The 14,266-nt window shown below is 32.7% G+C and overlaps 1 protein-coding gene across 1 annotated transcript in view; it reads right to left on the reverse strand.

Moving 5' to 3' along the window:
- Positions 1–4,353, reverse strand: part of LOC149419309 (uncharacterized) — a 334,474-nt gene extending 330,121 nt beyond the window's left edge. Inside the window, exon 1 of the mRNA XM_089637967.1 lies at positions 3,961–4,353. The gene's annotated coding sequence lies outside the window, so the exon portion shown is untranslated. The remainder of the gene's footprint in view (positions 1–3,960) is intronic.
- Between the last annotated feature and the right edge of the window lie 9,913 nt (positions 4,354–14,266).

Below are 14,266 nucleotides of genomic sequence, written 5' to 3' on the forward strand. Positions count from 1 at the left end.
TACCAGGTAAGTATTTTACTGTATATTTTCTCCATAAAAAGTTAAATAATAACATAGATCACTGTAGAAATGTATTATAAGTTTGTACAGCGCCCTTGAGGTGATTTTGCACAAAAACGGCGCTACACAAGTCATCCAATTATTATTATTTATTTATTATTATCTAATCTTAAACAACCACTGCTTTCTACCTGGATTAGTGATATTCTTATGCTTTCTAAATTATTAAATTGCTTTATCAACTGCCCTGAAATGTTATAAATATCCGTGTCCCAATTTACTAGACTCCACCATCTTTTTCAGTGTATCCACCATAGCACAACTAATCATATTACTCCCCGCTAGCGCGATTTCACCGTACTGCCAATACATATACAGACCTTTTCGATATATTTTAAACCTAAACGTATTTCATAAAAAGAAAAATAAAATGGTTGTGAATACAACGGATCTGATTTTACAAGCAAAAATAATAATAATTTTACAATTGCTTGTAAAATAATTGTTACCTTTTGTGCTATGCATAAAATATCTTATCTTAAGCATTAGTTTACCAAAAAAATAATTATTATCTATATTATGTTTTGGAAAAGTATTTATTGTACTCATATGATATTTCTGTATACCATCTGTATATTTTCGATATGCATTATGTTAGTAAAAGCCCTACGAGCGTTCAATAATTATATTAACTGATTTGATTACCCAGTTCGAAGAGAAATATTGTCCGGTCCGATTAACAATCTATAACAAGAGTTCTCTTTCTTAAGAGGGTATTTTTATAGAGAAAACGATCAAAATTATCGCCGCGCTTCATGTGTATGATGAAAGAAAAAAAATCATTGTGGTGTTCACAGGTTGAATTATTTTAAACATCCTCTTAAAGTTGTGGACCTTGATCTACGATCATAGGTTGGTTAAATGGTAAATTTACGGATCTGATTTTTTAGGCCTAAGTGAACATGAAGTATTTAGTTACATACGCATAACCTGTTTTCGCAGAGATTGTAAACAAAACTTGTATGGAATCCTTTGCAAAATCTCCTGTTAATTAGAGTTAACAAATAGAATTAGGACGCACCTACAATAAGTACGGAAAATGATTGCTTGTTCCGCAGCTTTTTTGTGGAGATTGTGGACGCCGATAAATATTATTGAAGTGCGGAATAGCTTTTAGGTGCGTGTGGGACGCAAATGGAGTTACATTTAAATGATGGGTGCACGTTGTTATGAGATTTCTGAAATGACAATTTGAACTTTATGATTGTGATTTAAATTAACCCTTAAAAGGACCCCAGCTATATTCCGTTAATAAAGTAATTCAATGTATATAAATAGGACATGCTTGAATGATTAGATATTAAATGTATTTTTTATTATTCTTCATAAATTTGATACAAAAATACAAGTGAGAAGTATTTATCCCCTTACCCAGTAAAGGTCCCAATAAAATCATTAGTTCCATGCTAAAACTTAAAAATTTAACCCATCAACTATTCAGAATTTGATAATGCACGACAACAAAAAAACTGAAGTAATTCCAAAAGCAGAACTCAAAATTTTAACAAATGTTGCAAAAATTAGTAGCTTTTAGACTTTTTGGAGGAGTTCTAAAGAATTCATCATAATGGAGATAGAATATCACACAACATGATCTACTCTCCACTAACTATGGTTTACCAAATTCAATATATAAACTGTCCTAATTTAAAAACATTACGGTTAGCCCAGAAGTAGTTGTCCGTTAATGGCAAAATTCCAGGTGAAAAGCGTAAACCAAGGACCTGACTAGGAGTTATTCCCGTGGATATACTCGATGACGGCCTGCACAAGTAAATTTTATTTGATGAATTTGTGTTATTTTACAATGTATTCATTTAAAATAATATATGGTATTCTTGTGGCACGTTCCAGACTGGAAGATACTCTCAGTATCGCCCTGGTGGAAGACCACCATTCAGAATTGAAATATTGCTTGAAATGTCCCCTCCCCACTTTAAGCCTCACAACATACCCCATTTGGGGATGCCATAGTCTCACTGGTTCCAGACGGTTAGGATCAGTTGGGACTCTCGTGCGGTATTCACATAAAAAAGTCCATTCTAGTAAAATGTTTTTCTTTTTTGCTACTAGTATTTCAACTCTTTGATTTCCTGCTTTCTGGGTGATTGCTATCAACCTGACAACAACAGGATGGGGCAAAAGTAATCACCCGACGTTTTTTTGATGTAATTTTTTATGATAAACTTGGGTACTGCTTGTGAAATTCAATTGTTTGTAAACCGATTCATGCATATTTTTTGATTTTTTGTTTTATTTATATTTATTTATTATTGTTTACTTTACAAATGTCACAAATGAATTGATATTTGGCACCATTTGCAAAAGTTATAGCGTTTTTCAATAGAGTGATTACTTTTGCTCCACCCTATAGAAGTCTAGCAAACCGCAAACAATAATAACAATTTAATAAAATAATATTTTAATGTATTATTTCAAAAACTTTTTCTCTTTTTTTATTCTTTTCTTTACGCCATATTATGACGTTATAATATTAAAATAGGTTTTTTAGATAAGTTTGTATTTATTTATTAAGCTCAAACCAAGAACTTAAAAACAAATTTAAGGTTCTTAATATAATTGTTTCGGTTAAACAACAGAAGAAAACTAACTATCACATCAATAACAATGGCCGCCAAGTGAACAATCAATTTTAATTTTAACGAAATAACTATTAAAACATTTTTTTCCATTTATGGTGACTGAAATAGTTAGTAAATCGATTCAAAATGTTTTTTTTAAATAATTTGTTCTTATTAACCGTGTACAGTGTATCTTCATTTTTTACCGAAAGATTTTTGTATTGCTATGTCCAAACAGTGATTTAATAATGAATTTTCTTTGGCGTCTAGAAAACGTAACAACATAATCTTTTCAGTATAATAATTAATTCTAAGAAATTAAAGACTAAAATTAAATTTAACTGCCGCTTGGTTTTGCTTTATAGTAACAGTAATATATGCTAAATATTACAAAAAACCAGGAGTCAATCAAAAATTCGTAACTTTTTGTAATATTGTTTAAGCGTCCGTTCGAGGGTGCATTTACCAACTCCATCCCCAAATAGGGGTAGAAAATATTTAAGTACACTCTTTTCCTCCATATACTCTTCCTATCCTTATTTTATGGTAAATCAGCGTGCGAAAACTTTGGGAAAAAAATATCAATCTCCATTTTGTCGGGGCAAACGCCGATAGAATAAATTTTGGCCCCGAGGTCGGAAGAGTTTTTGCCAAATTAAATTAACATATCCATGTCATATGTACCCAAAAGCCAACAGTGACGTATAATACTATACTTAATTTATTTTTTACAGCTAAGCGTGTGCAAGCTTAACAATGTCTAAAGATATATATAACGTAAAGTAGGTAAGTACATTATGTAAATGTGTTTATTATACACATTTCACTAGAAACACATTGATGAAAAAACCTAATTGTGGTCAGTACCTAACAAAAAATTACAAAAAAAGTATCAATGTTTTAACTGTTGGACAAATTTTGAACACATCTTTTATCATAATTTTTATTCCATTTATAACGTCACTGTTCGCTATCAAAATCTTAGGCAGCTGTCGAAATTTGAATTTTATAAATTAAATCTTAAAACAACCGTTTTTTAAATGCTTTAAAAAAGTTAAGTTGTTTTCTTGATGTGGGATATTTCACTAAAAAAGCACTCAGAAAAATTAATAGTATTAGTAACAATAATAATATTTGGCTAGTTTATATAGCGCCGTTTTCTTGAAAAATCACCTCAAGGCCGCTGGTAGTATTTTTAATTTATTGCGCTTTCTTAAAAGAAACATTTTTTTATGACTTAGATTTATCAAAATTTGTTGTGATTTAAAATAAATATGTAGAATAGACATTTAACAAAAAAGTTATTATTTTTCCTTACCCTTTTTTTAATAAACTTTACACTGCTCAACCATAAAACTTTGCTTAAAACTTTCTGTGTAAATAAGTTCTGCAAAATATTGAATAAATATCCACAATAACAACGAAAAATCACACTTTTTGGACGCTTTTTCAAAAAGAAACTCCAAATTAAAGTTATGTGCGTAAATTAAATCCTTAGAGTACCGGTAATACACAATAAATCGGTTCCTGTTCACAAACTCGAATTTCATCAGCGGTCAATGTAAAATTACCGACACTATTTCACAAACGTCTATATTTATATCAATAATTCACACTAAAATATACCACGCTTTCGGATTTGAAACTCGCGAGCTTTTGCCTGAAAGCTGAAAGTGCGCGCGCAGCATTCCACCAAAACACGTCCAACCGCTCTGCCGTCGCGCGGGAGACTGAAAGAAAAGCCGTCCAAATAGGCCGATGCCGACGCAGCTAAGGCAAAATACAAGCCGTCATATCAAGTAAAAAGTACTAATCAAATACACCCGCTAAAAACAGAGACATAGTAATGATAAAGATATTTTGGTAATGTTGTAAGTGTTGTTATTCCTTTGATTGGTTGTGTTTTTCGGGATTCGTCTTATGTACATAATGATGGACTATGCGTCGACGCCGAAAGTCGACGCGGTATCGACAACAAACCTTTAGCTCATTAGAACAAGGAAAAGTTGTGTTCTGACGATCAAATCATCAGAATCGAAACAGAAAAAAACGGTACGCTTAAGTTAAGAAGGGTACGCGTGTGTTCCCCATTTTACGCCCGGTTTGATTTCTTCTTGTTTTGTAGGCGTTTCCAGAATACGGGATGGGTTTATAGTTTTATGAGGCCATTAAGATCAATATAAACATTACATTTTAAGAATGGTCGTCCTCTTTTGGATTTTAATGGTGTGTAGATACTTAGGTTTTGTTTGGCTTGCTTCTCAGATAAAGTACATAATAGAGTACATAAAATGTTCGTAATGCTCAATTTTGAAAATACAGCTTGTGTGTGCTCCATCAGTCTGTATGATCAGGAAAATCTGAATTATGTTATCTTACATTATCTCCCATAAGAATATTATTAAAATTTTTCGTTTTGTAAAAATTATTAAAATATCACAGTGATGAACGCATTTGACTATGAATCTTGCGATGGCGGATATCGACGTATAGTATCGAAGTATCGACGCGGGGTAAATGAAATGTATTAAGAAAGATAATTGATTTATTAAATGGGCGTCGCCTATTTTTGATGTTTTTATTTATATGTACGCAGCATCACGTTCATTGTATTAGTGATCGTATTAAATTGTTATATTTTGCCTATGTAAGAAGTCAACTTGAGTACAATTTTCCTTTCTGGAACCCACATCATAATACTATATACATGTACAAGATGTTGAAAGAATACAAAACATATTCTTACGTTTTATAAATTTTAAAATGGGTATTGCAGCAATTATGTTGAACTACAACACTCAGTTAAATTATATGAATATGCTCAAATTGTCAGACAGAAGAATTTTCACTGACTTTGTATTTCTATATAAAATTCTAAATGGTTTAGTTGATAGTCCGGTATTGCTAGAATTGATAAGCTTTCGGATTCCACAACGTAATACTAGAAGTCAGGATTTATTTCAGCGCAGAAATTCTGGGATTAACTACCATATGTATTCCTCGTTGCCCAGAGTACTAATGGAGGGAAACAATTATACCAAGTCAGTGGACATCTTCAATTTATCTTTAAACAGTTATGTAATATAAATAATGTATATTTCTTAATATTCTCATCTAAAAGCCCCGAAAAAGGGCGTTAAATAAATAAATTATATCACTATTCCCTGAGATGATTCTTCACAAAACGGCGCTACACTAAATATCCCTGACCATACAAATATGTATTTGCATCCGTTGTAACGAAAATACGAGTTTTTTTTAATATTCTATTTTTAGATGGACTCACATTATGTACTTCAATTTTTATTTATGACTTCAACTAGTTTTTCGTTGGTAAAATGGTTATATTCTTTGAACAATTAGATTAACCTTCTCATGAGGGTGTGAAATATACCATATTATTCTAAAAAATATTTATTAATCATTAGTGGTGTAAGGTGTAAGACAAGTAGCTTTGGCCGTATTTGGTGAAATGAATAGCCAGGTACTTCCCAACCTTCATCTCCCCCATCTCTTTCCCCTCTCCACTACCTTCAGCCTCACAACATATCACAATTGGGGATGCCATAGTCTCACTCAAAGGCGGCTTTAAAGATCCAGTCGTGGTTAGTCATTAGAAAAAAATGTGTGACTAATCATTATTTAATATTGTGAAAAATGACTAGTATGTAAGTAAGCAGAGTAAATTAAAAATAAATACACAATCCATGTACTTACGGCAAATTATTTTTAAGATATTAAATTTTAATGTAGTTATGCACAACATTAAATATGTAAAATAAGAGTTTGATTCTGTTTGACAATGGTCTTTTACTTTTTTGTTTTGTTTCATACATCAGTTTCATTATAAATCGATAACAACATAAATAATTATTCCAAACCTTTCCCGAACTATCCAATTGAAAAACAACCATTTTTCCACACACTACAAGCGTGTAAAATGAAAAACCGACATTTGTTTATGTCACTATCTCTGTAAAACATATAATATTCATCGTTTTATCTCCCCCACGGTCATGACCTAAGCGTCCCTAAGCTTTCTTCAGTACCTAATTTTTAATTCGACGAAAAATATAGTGCCATCTCGTTTATTCTATGGCGCGCATAGAGACAGATGATGCCAAAGTGGACATTCTTTAAATTGACTCAGCGAATTGTGTGGACTTGTGAATGAAAGTTTCTATTAGAGACAACAGATATCACTGCCAGTCACTATGCTGCTGGTTACATTTTAAATAAATTAAGAATAATAACATTTGTTTTGATGCACATAATTGATTATTATTGTTGTCTTATAATTTTGGGGGGTCAAACACCAATTGACCTAAGGGAAGAACCGCCACTGGTCTCACTGGCTCCAGACGGTTGGGAGCAGTTGGTACTTTTGTGCAATATTTATACATATAAAAAATAATAATTACGATCAATTAATATTTTTTTGTATAAATTATTAAAAAAAATTAAAACAGAAGAACAAAAACAATTCTTCGTTTTACTGTACTTATCGCATACATGTGTTAAGTGCAACTAACTAACTGACCATCACGCCGTTTCACCGCAGGGACAGGCAGAGCAGAGAATGAGGCACACTCCTTGCCTTATTCACATTCATACATCGTCTCATTCATACTCTTCTATTATTCTAACTCTTGACATGGCACGACTCTGTAAGTAAGTATCTGATTCACTTGGTCGTGCCATGTCTTCCTCAGGCGTCCCCGACTTCTGCTACCATTCACATTTGCATCGTATATTTTCTTTACACTCCTTTCTTCGCTCATTCGCTCTACGTGCCCAAACCACCTAAGCGTCCCTTTCTTGATCTTACTCATTACGCTTACATATAAGCCTTGCACTCTTTGCGGATCTCCACATTTCTCACACGATCATACATAGTTTTATCACACATCTCATATCTACAGCATTCAGTTTACTTTCATCCTGTCTCTGCCAGTTACATGCCTCACTTCCGTACATCAGAGTAGGTACCAGCACTCCATTGTGGACTGCTAGCTTCGCATTTGTTAATAGATTTACGTGGGAAATTCAAATTACTTATGGCATTCAGAATGGATAAAAGCGGATATTAACTGCGTTCGTTGCATTACACCTTATAATAAATTTTATGGAATATTCTTATAAATTAAATTTTCAAATTGCACTTAACACATGTGTGCGCTAAGCCATCGACATGCGAATATCTACAACAAGGTTATGCAGACATGGCCAACAAACATAGCTAAAGCCAATACAAGAAACTTTACGTTTCTAAATAATAGTCTCTCACCAGGAATTCTCACTGAGAACAACTTCCACTCAGATGAGTTAAGTCCTTTGTTTTCTTTGAGAACTTATCCTCCTAACTCCTTGATAAGCGGTAAAATATGAAGTAAAAGAACACTCTAATTTATCTACAAGAGTCATTATCCAGTTGTGGTTTACACAGAAAGAACTACTGACTTTACAGATGCAGTTCTGTCGTTGTGCAGCGGCTGCGCTATCTCAGAAGTTTTAACTGCTCATCCGTTGCATAGTCTGCTGCAAGAATCTCCTTTACCCCAACTATTTTACGCCGCTTACAAATATGTCCAACAAAATTTAAAATTCAAAATAAATTTATTAATTTCAAAATTGGTATTCCTATTATTGAAATCAATTATGTCAATTTACGCAGTAAACTTAACTTATCGAAATTATCTGAAAGGCGAAAAATATTTGATCTCCTTTTATTATATAAAATTGTTCATTCAAGGTTGGACTGCCCTGACACAATAAATTTGTTATCTTTACATATATCTCCAAAATATACTAGACGGAATATTTAATTCTACAACAATAACTTCGCTACGAATTCTGTGTTAGAAAGAATACATAGGTTGGGAAATGAACTAAGTGATGTCGTTGACATATTTAATTTAAACTTCATTTCATTTAAAGCCAAATTAGTCCACCATTTTTTAAATATAAATAATGTATGAGAAATCATTTTATTTTATTACGATTTTCTATTGTTTGTTTTATACTGTTGTTAAAAATGAAATTTGTAATTGTTATGTACTTAAAAGCCCAATAGGGCGTCAATAAATAAATAAATAAAGATAGCCGGGCAAAACATTTATTTAAATATTACTAGTTGACGTGTACCTGGCGTTGGTCGATTTTTTTATACTTTCCATATTATATACGACTACATACCTTCCGAAAGAAATTCTCACAATGATAGTGAAAACTCTATAAAACTCCGTTGAATAGTTTAGAAGAACTAAGCGCACAAACAGACGGACGCGGATAGTGACTTTATTTTATTCTATTTAATGATACCAATGTATTGTCACGATTACGAACTTACTAAAAGTTTATCAGAAAAAGGCGTGGAATCCCGTTTTGAGTTCTATGATCTATGACGTACCGGGACATGTTTCTGAGTTTTAGCAGCTATTTCTAAAGGTCGTGTGTGTAGTATTAACAATGCAGATATTTATATTTTTTTAACCAAAAAAGGTATGTGTCGTATGAATGTCACTTGAGTGGCTACGTTTTGATTTTAAATCTTCAACTTTTTAAGGGATGTTTATAAAATATGGGGAATTGAATGATTACAGTTCAGATTTAGCTATTCAATAATATCAAACCCATTTTTTAAGAAAAATAATTGTGAACAGGAATAGTTATATTGATTTTTTACACATATACCTTTAAGATATGAAAACATGATCGAACTTATAAAACAAGTTTTGTCAAAAAAGGTGCTGTGTTTTTTATCCACCCTTCAGTTCTTCTGAGTTATTAATAATCTTAAAATTGTAAAAAAACATCATTAATGTTTCAAAAATAATTTATTTAACTCGCAAATAACCACAAATCTTTCAAAATATATATTAAGCCATTAAGAACAGTAACAATATAAGTGAAAGAATGTTTTAACCTGAATGTTAGCAATTTAATTGTAACTAAGTCAGTGCGGACGTAATTAAATAAATAAAATATATTAACAATAATAAGTAAATTCCGCTAGCACGAATTGAGATATATTAAGACAATTTCATTAGTTATCTTCAAATTTTTTACATGGGTACAAGTACTGTACGAAAGTTGTCCTTGTTTATTTTCAGAAGTTCCGTCGACATGGAATGAGACTGCAACTTATTATGAAAACTTTTACGTGGACTGTTCCGAAGCGTCCAAGTTTTAAGAAAACTTTCGTGGTACTCAATCTTGTCATTCCAAATAAACGGGGTGATTGATATGTAGATAAATAATGCATCTTTTGTGAAAACACACCATCATCGGAGGGTTAATGATATTATTATATAATCTCTAGGCTTAATGTGCTAACCAGAGAATAAAATAAAAATAGTAAAATAAACTAAAATCAGTGAATAAAATAAAAGAGTTAAATAAGATTCTTGCAAAAAAATGTGTAATGGCGGCTATTATTTCTCAATTGGTAGAAAGGCTGTTGGGATCGCTATCGCAAACAGAGTTTAGTTGTTTAACACAGTTAGCATGTATATGCATTGCTTACATACAACACGTTTCAAACTACATAATTCGACTTCCGGCGAAAGAAAAAAAAACGGTGCAAAGTTTTTAAGAACGCACTAATGAGTGAAAAGAACAGTATTTTAAGTTTTATAATATTCAAAAGACAAGTACTCATCGCACATACTTGTATCGTTTTTTGTTGTGCACCCTGTAATATGCTGTAGAATTAAAAGAGAACGTTTATTTTGTGTTACCGGTCGATCTGTCAATCTTCGGCCCCTCTGGAAGGAATCATTCACTCAAGGTGGAAGATTTGACCCGTCACCTAACATACATCGCAAAGTATCCCACATGTACCGTTAATTGTACGGTACATTATTAGAAAGCCCAGTTTCTAAATAGGTGTTCTCTTATGTGGGGAAGATTGTCACTGGAACTTTTCACTTTCTTGCAGCAACCAGCAAGTCGCGACAAAACTCGTTACAAACATTTGAGAGCAGATGCAAACAAATAAAGGCATTCGAAAACTTTACCGATTGGCGCAAGATCTAATAGCAATATCCTATCAATGGTAATATACTCGTACGTACAATAAACTAACTAGTCACCTGCGACATTAACCATGGTCAAACATGGTGAACCACAAGTTGTAGTAGTCTATTGTATCTTGTTTGCGACCTACACGGAGAAAAGAGTATTGCTTGTTTATTAAGAATCCCTTCAAATTATTAGTAATCCGGTTAAAAACGATATTTAAACTCTTTTCTAACCCTTCTCGGAAAAACTATTTTCTTCCCTTATTGAAAATTCCTTCCACACTCCACACAGCAAAACCAAAGATTCTATGAACTATGAAGGAAACATGAAGTAGATACTCGTATTTAATGCACGGAAAGAAATTAATGCATTTTAATTTGCGTTCGTCATAAAGCAATCTTTTTATAGTTTAAGATGTCACAAATCCGATTATTTTTAAAACATCTTTGCACCCTCTGCTAATGAAGCAGAGGGTGCAAAGTATTTTTATCTCTTGTTTTTATGATGGTTCTATTAAAAGATAAATTCCTACCCCGCTCTAACGTGTAAGAACGCTCCTCCATATTATTATGTAATAAAGAATGTTAATATTTGTTTCGTTTTTAAATCGCCGTGAAAAATCTGCAGAAAAACGCTTTACGAAGAATGAAACAACCAAAAGAAACAAAATAAACATTAATTAAAATAATTTAAAAAAATATTTATACTAATATAACTTTAACAACTTATGACTAAAGCCAATAACTTGTAACAGTTGGCGTATCTCCAATTTCAGCAATCAAAATAAAAATATACCTACCCTTTATTTTATAATACAAATTGTTTACGTTTAACTTCATGTCTACTAACATCTTCTATGTCTACTATCATCCCAAAAACAACAGTCAAACTTCTCGGTGTCAATTTAGATTCAGACTTTTCGTTTAAAAGTCAAATAAATAGGACTGTAAGCACCGGTTTTTTTCACCTAAGACAACTCAAGTCTGTCCGAAGAAACCTTCCTTCAGAAGCAACAAAACTACTTATCAACTCTTACGTAGTCTCACGTCTCGATTACTGCAACGGCATTTATGCCAGCCTTCCAAAATATCAAATTGACAAACTTCAATCAGTGTTTAATGCAGCAGCACGGCTCATAACCGGGGTTTCAAAATATTCGCACATTTCAGAACACCTTCTTAACCTTCACTGGCTCAAGTGCCCTGAAAGAATCCAGTACAAACTGTGCTGGATGGTGTTTAAATCCATCAATGAAATGGCCCCACCCTACATCTCTGAACTATGCTTCCCGGAAAACACTGGTCTGAGGCAGTCAACGCTTAGATCAGCAACATCAGCAGCTGTAGGCAGACTGATAGAACCTATGCGCAAGCCAAATACTAAGTTTGGTAATCGCGCTTTCGGAGTATCTGGGCCGAAGGCTTGGAATAAACTCCCTCCGGAACTAAGATCCATAACAAGTCCAACAGAATTCAGGTCTAAACTAAAAACTTACCTTTTTAAGCTGTCGTACCCTTAAATTAAATATACCAATCCCAAGAGAAAGTCCAGTTATATTCAATTATTCAATTAAGTCCTAAATCCTGTATCTAAATTTCGCCAATAAACAGTTAAATAATGTTAATTAAGTGTTAATCTCAAGTGACCTACCAGGTAAGTATTGTACTGTATATTTTCTCCATAAATAGTTAAGTAATAACATAGATCACTGTATAAATGTATTATAAGTTTGTACAGCGCCCTTGAGGTGTTTTTGCACAAAAACGGCGCTATACAAGTCATACAAGAATTATTATTATTATTATCTTAAAATGCATCAGGTACAGAACATATCAGGTAAAAGATTGTATTATTAATTAGATTTTTTGATTGATTGTAAAGTGTATTAATTTTATTATAACGTTGACATATTTAATTAGCCGAAAATTAAGGTGTAGAATTTTAATTTTTGGCTTATTTAAAATATGTCCAGTATTTTTGTAGTAGATGGTTTAAAAAGATATCGTTAAGTTGAAACATGCCACTTTATCACGTACTTAAATACTTGAAAATAAAACTAATTTTCTCTTACTACACATTAAAGTCCCGCCTAGCGGCGACAATATTAATTAAAATAATATTTAAACGTAGTCATAAACATAAAACATACAGTATTTGAATTGCAAATCAGTTTTCGTCTTTGTCACGGGCGGTGGTGTTTCAAATTCTCACTCTGTAGATATTTGTATGGAAAATAGAGTCAATTACCAAACCGTTAAATGATGTTTATGAATAAAGTAATTGTTCAAGCCGTGACTAATTTCCATGCAAAGTACCACAATGTGATATTTCGCTCTGGGTTTTGTTAGTTAGTTCTTTACGCGTTAGGCGTTGGGCTACGTTATTGCAAATACTTCAAACAATAGTTAACTAACTAACTAACTAACCATCACGCCGTTTCCCCACAGGGGTAGGCAGAGAAGAAAGACCACAAAACAATTCAGTCTTGGCACACGCCTCTTGCTTCATTCGCGTTCATACATCGTCTTATTAAATCAATTTGCACATTTTTTTTACAACATCACAGCTCTGGGTCTAGGTCTATATAATTGTACCGTTTATATAATGTATTTGCATTGCCACAAACCTTGTAAGTGCATTGTAGGACATTAAAAAAATTAGGAAATACGTCTCTCTCCCAACGGGTGAATTCATGAACAAATTGGTGAAGCTCGCTTTACAGTAAAAGAGATTATAGCGACGTCTTCAAGAGTGAGACTCTGGTACAGAGAAGTTTATTTGAGCCAGAATATCATTGTTAGATATGTAACCGCGTAGTAAAAGATAAAAATATTTAATCCTAGCAATACCTCTACGTGTCTCTAAGAAGTGGCAATTGGTAATGTCCAGGATATAAATAGATGGGTACAGCCAGGGGTAATATCCGTTGAGATGTAAAAATTAAAATCTTAAAATTGCTAGTGATCACTTTCAATGCAAAAAATGTACGTTAGTTCGTGTGGGACCCAAATAATTGAATTTGACTCCAATGCACTTGCGACTAGGGTGTTATATAATAGGCTTAGCGTTTGTGCTTTGTTAAACGTAGGTATACGAATTTCTTATTATGAAACCAAAAAGGTTAATTGCTCTGCTAAATAAATCGTTGATGTGTTGGTGAAATGTTAGTTTATTATCATAAATAACTCCAAGATCTGAGATTCGGCTTAAGCGTTGGAATTTTTTTTTTATCATATTCATAATCAAAAACATACGGATTTTTGATCTCGTATACGAGACGATATTGTTCTTTAAGTACGTTAGCTTAGGCCGTTTATTTTGGCCCAGTTTGAGACATGGTCGATATCATGTTGAAGAAGAACGCAGTTAAAAAGGTTTTTAATTAAACGATATAGTTTCAAGTCATCTGCAAAAAGTAAAGGGTGCGAATGAATGATGATTGAACTGAACTGAACTGATTAATATCGTTAATGATTAGAAGAATAGAAGCCGTCCAAGGATAGACCCCTGAGGAACTCTGGAAAAAACTATGAATTCGAGAGAACAAAACCCTTATAAAAAACGTACTCTCTACGATTTCGGAAATATGAAGCAAAAAAACG

The sequence above is a fragment of the Hesperophylax consimilis genome, chromosome 12, assembly GCF_061612785.1.
Source record: "Hesperophylax consimilis isolate HC1 chromosome 12, BYU_Hcon_1.0, whole genome shotgun sequence".
NCBI lineage: Eukaryota > Metazoa > Arthropoda > Insecta > Trichoptera > Limnephilidae > Hesperophylax > Hesperophylax consimilis.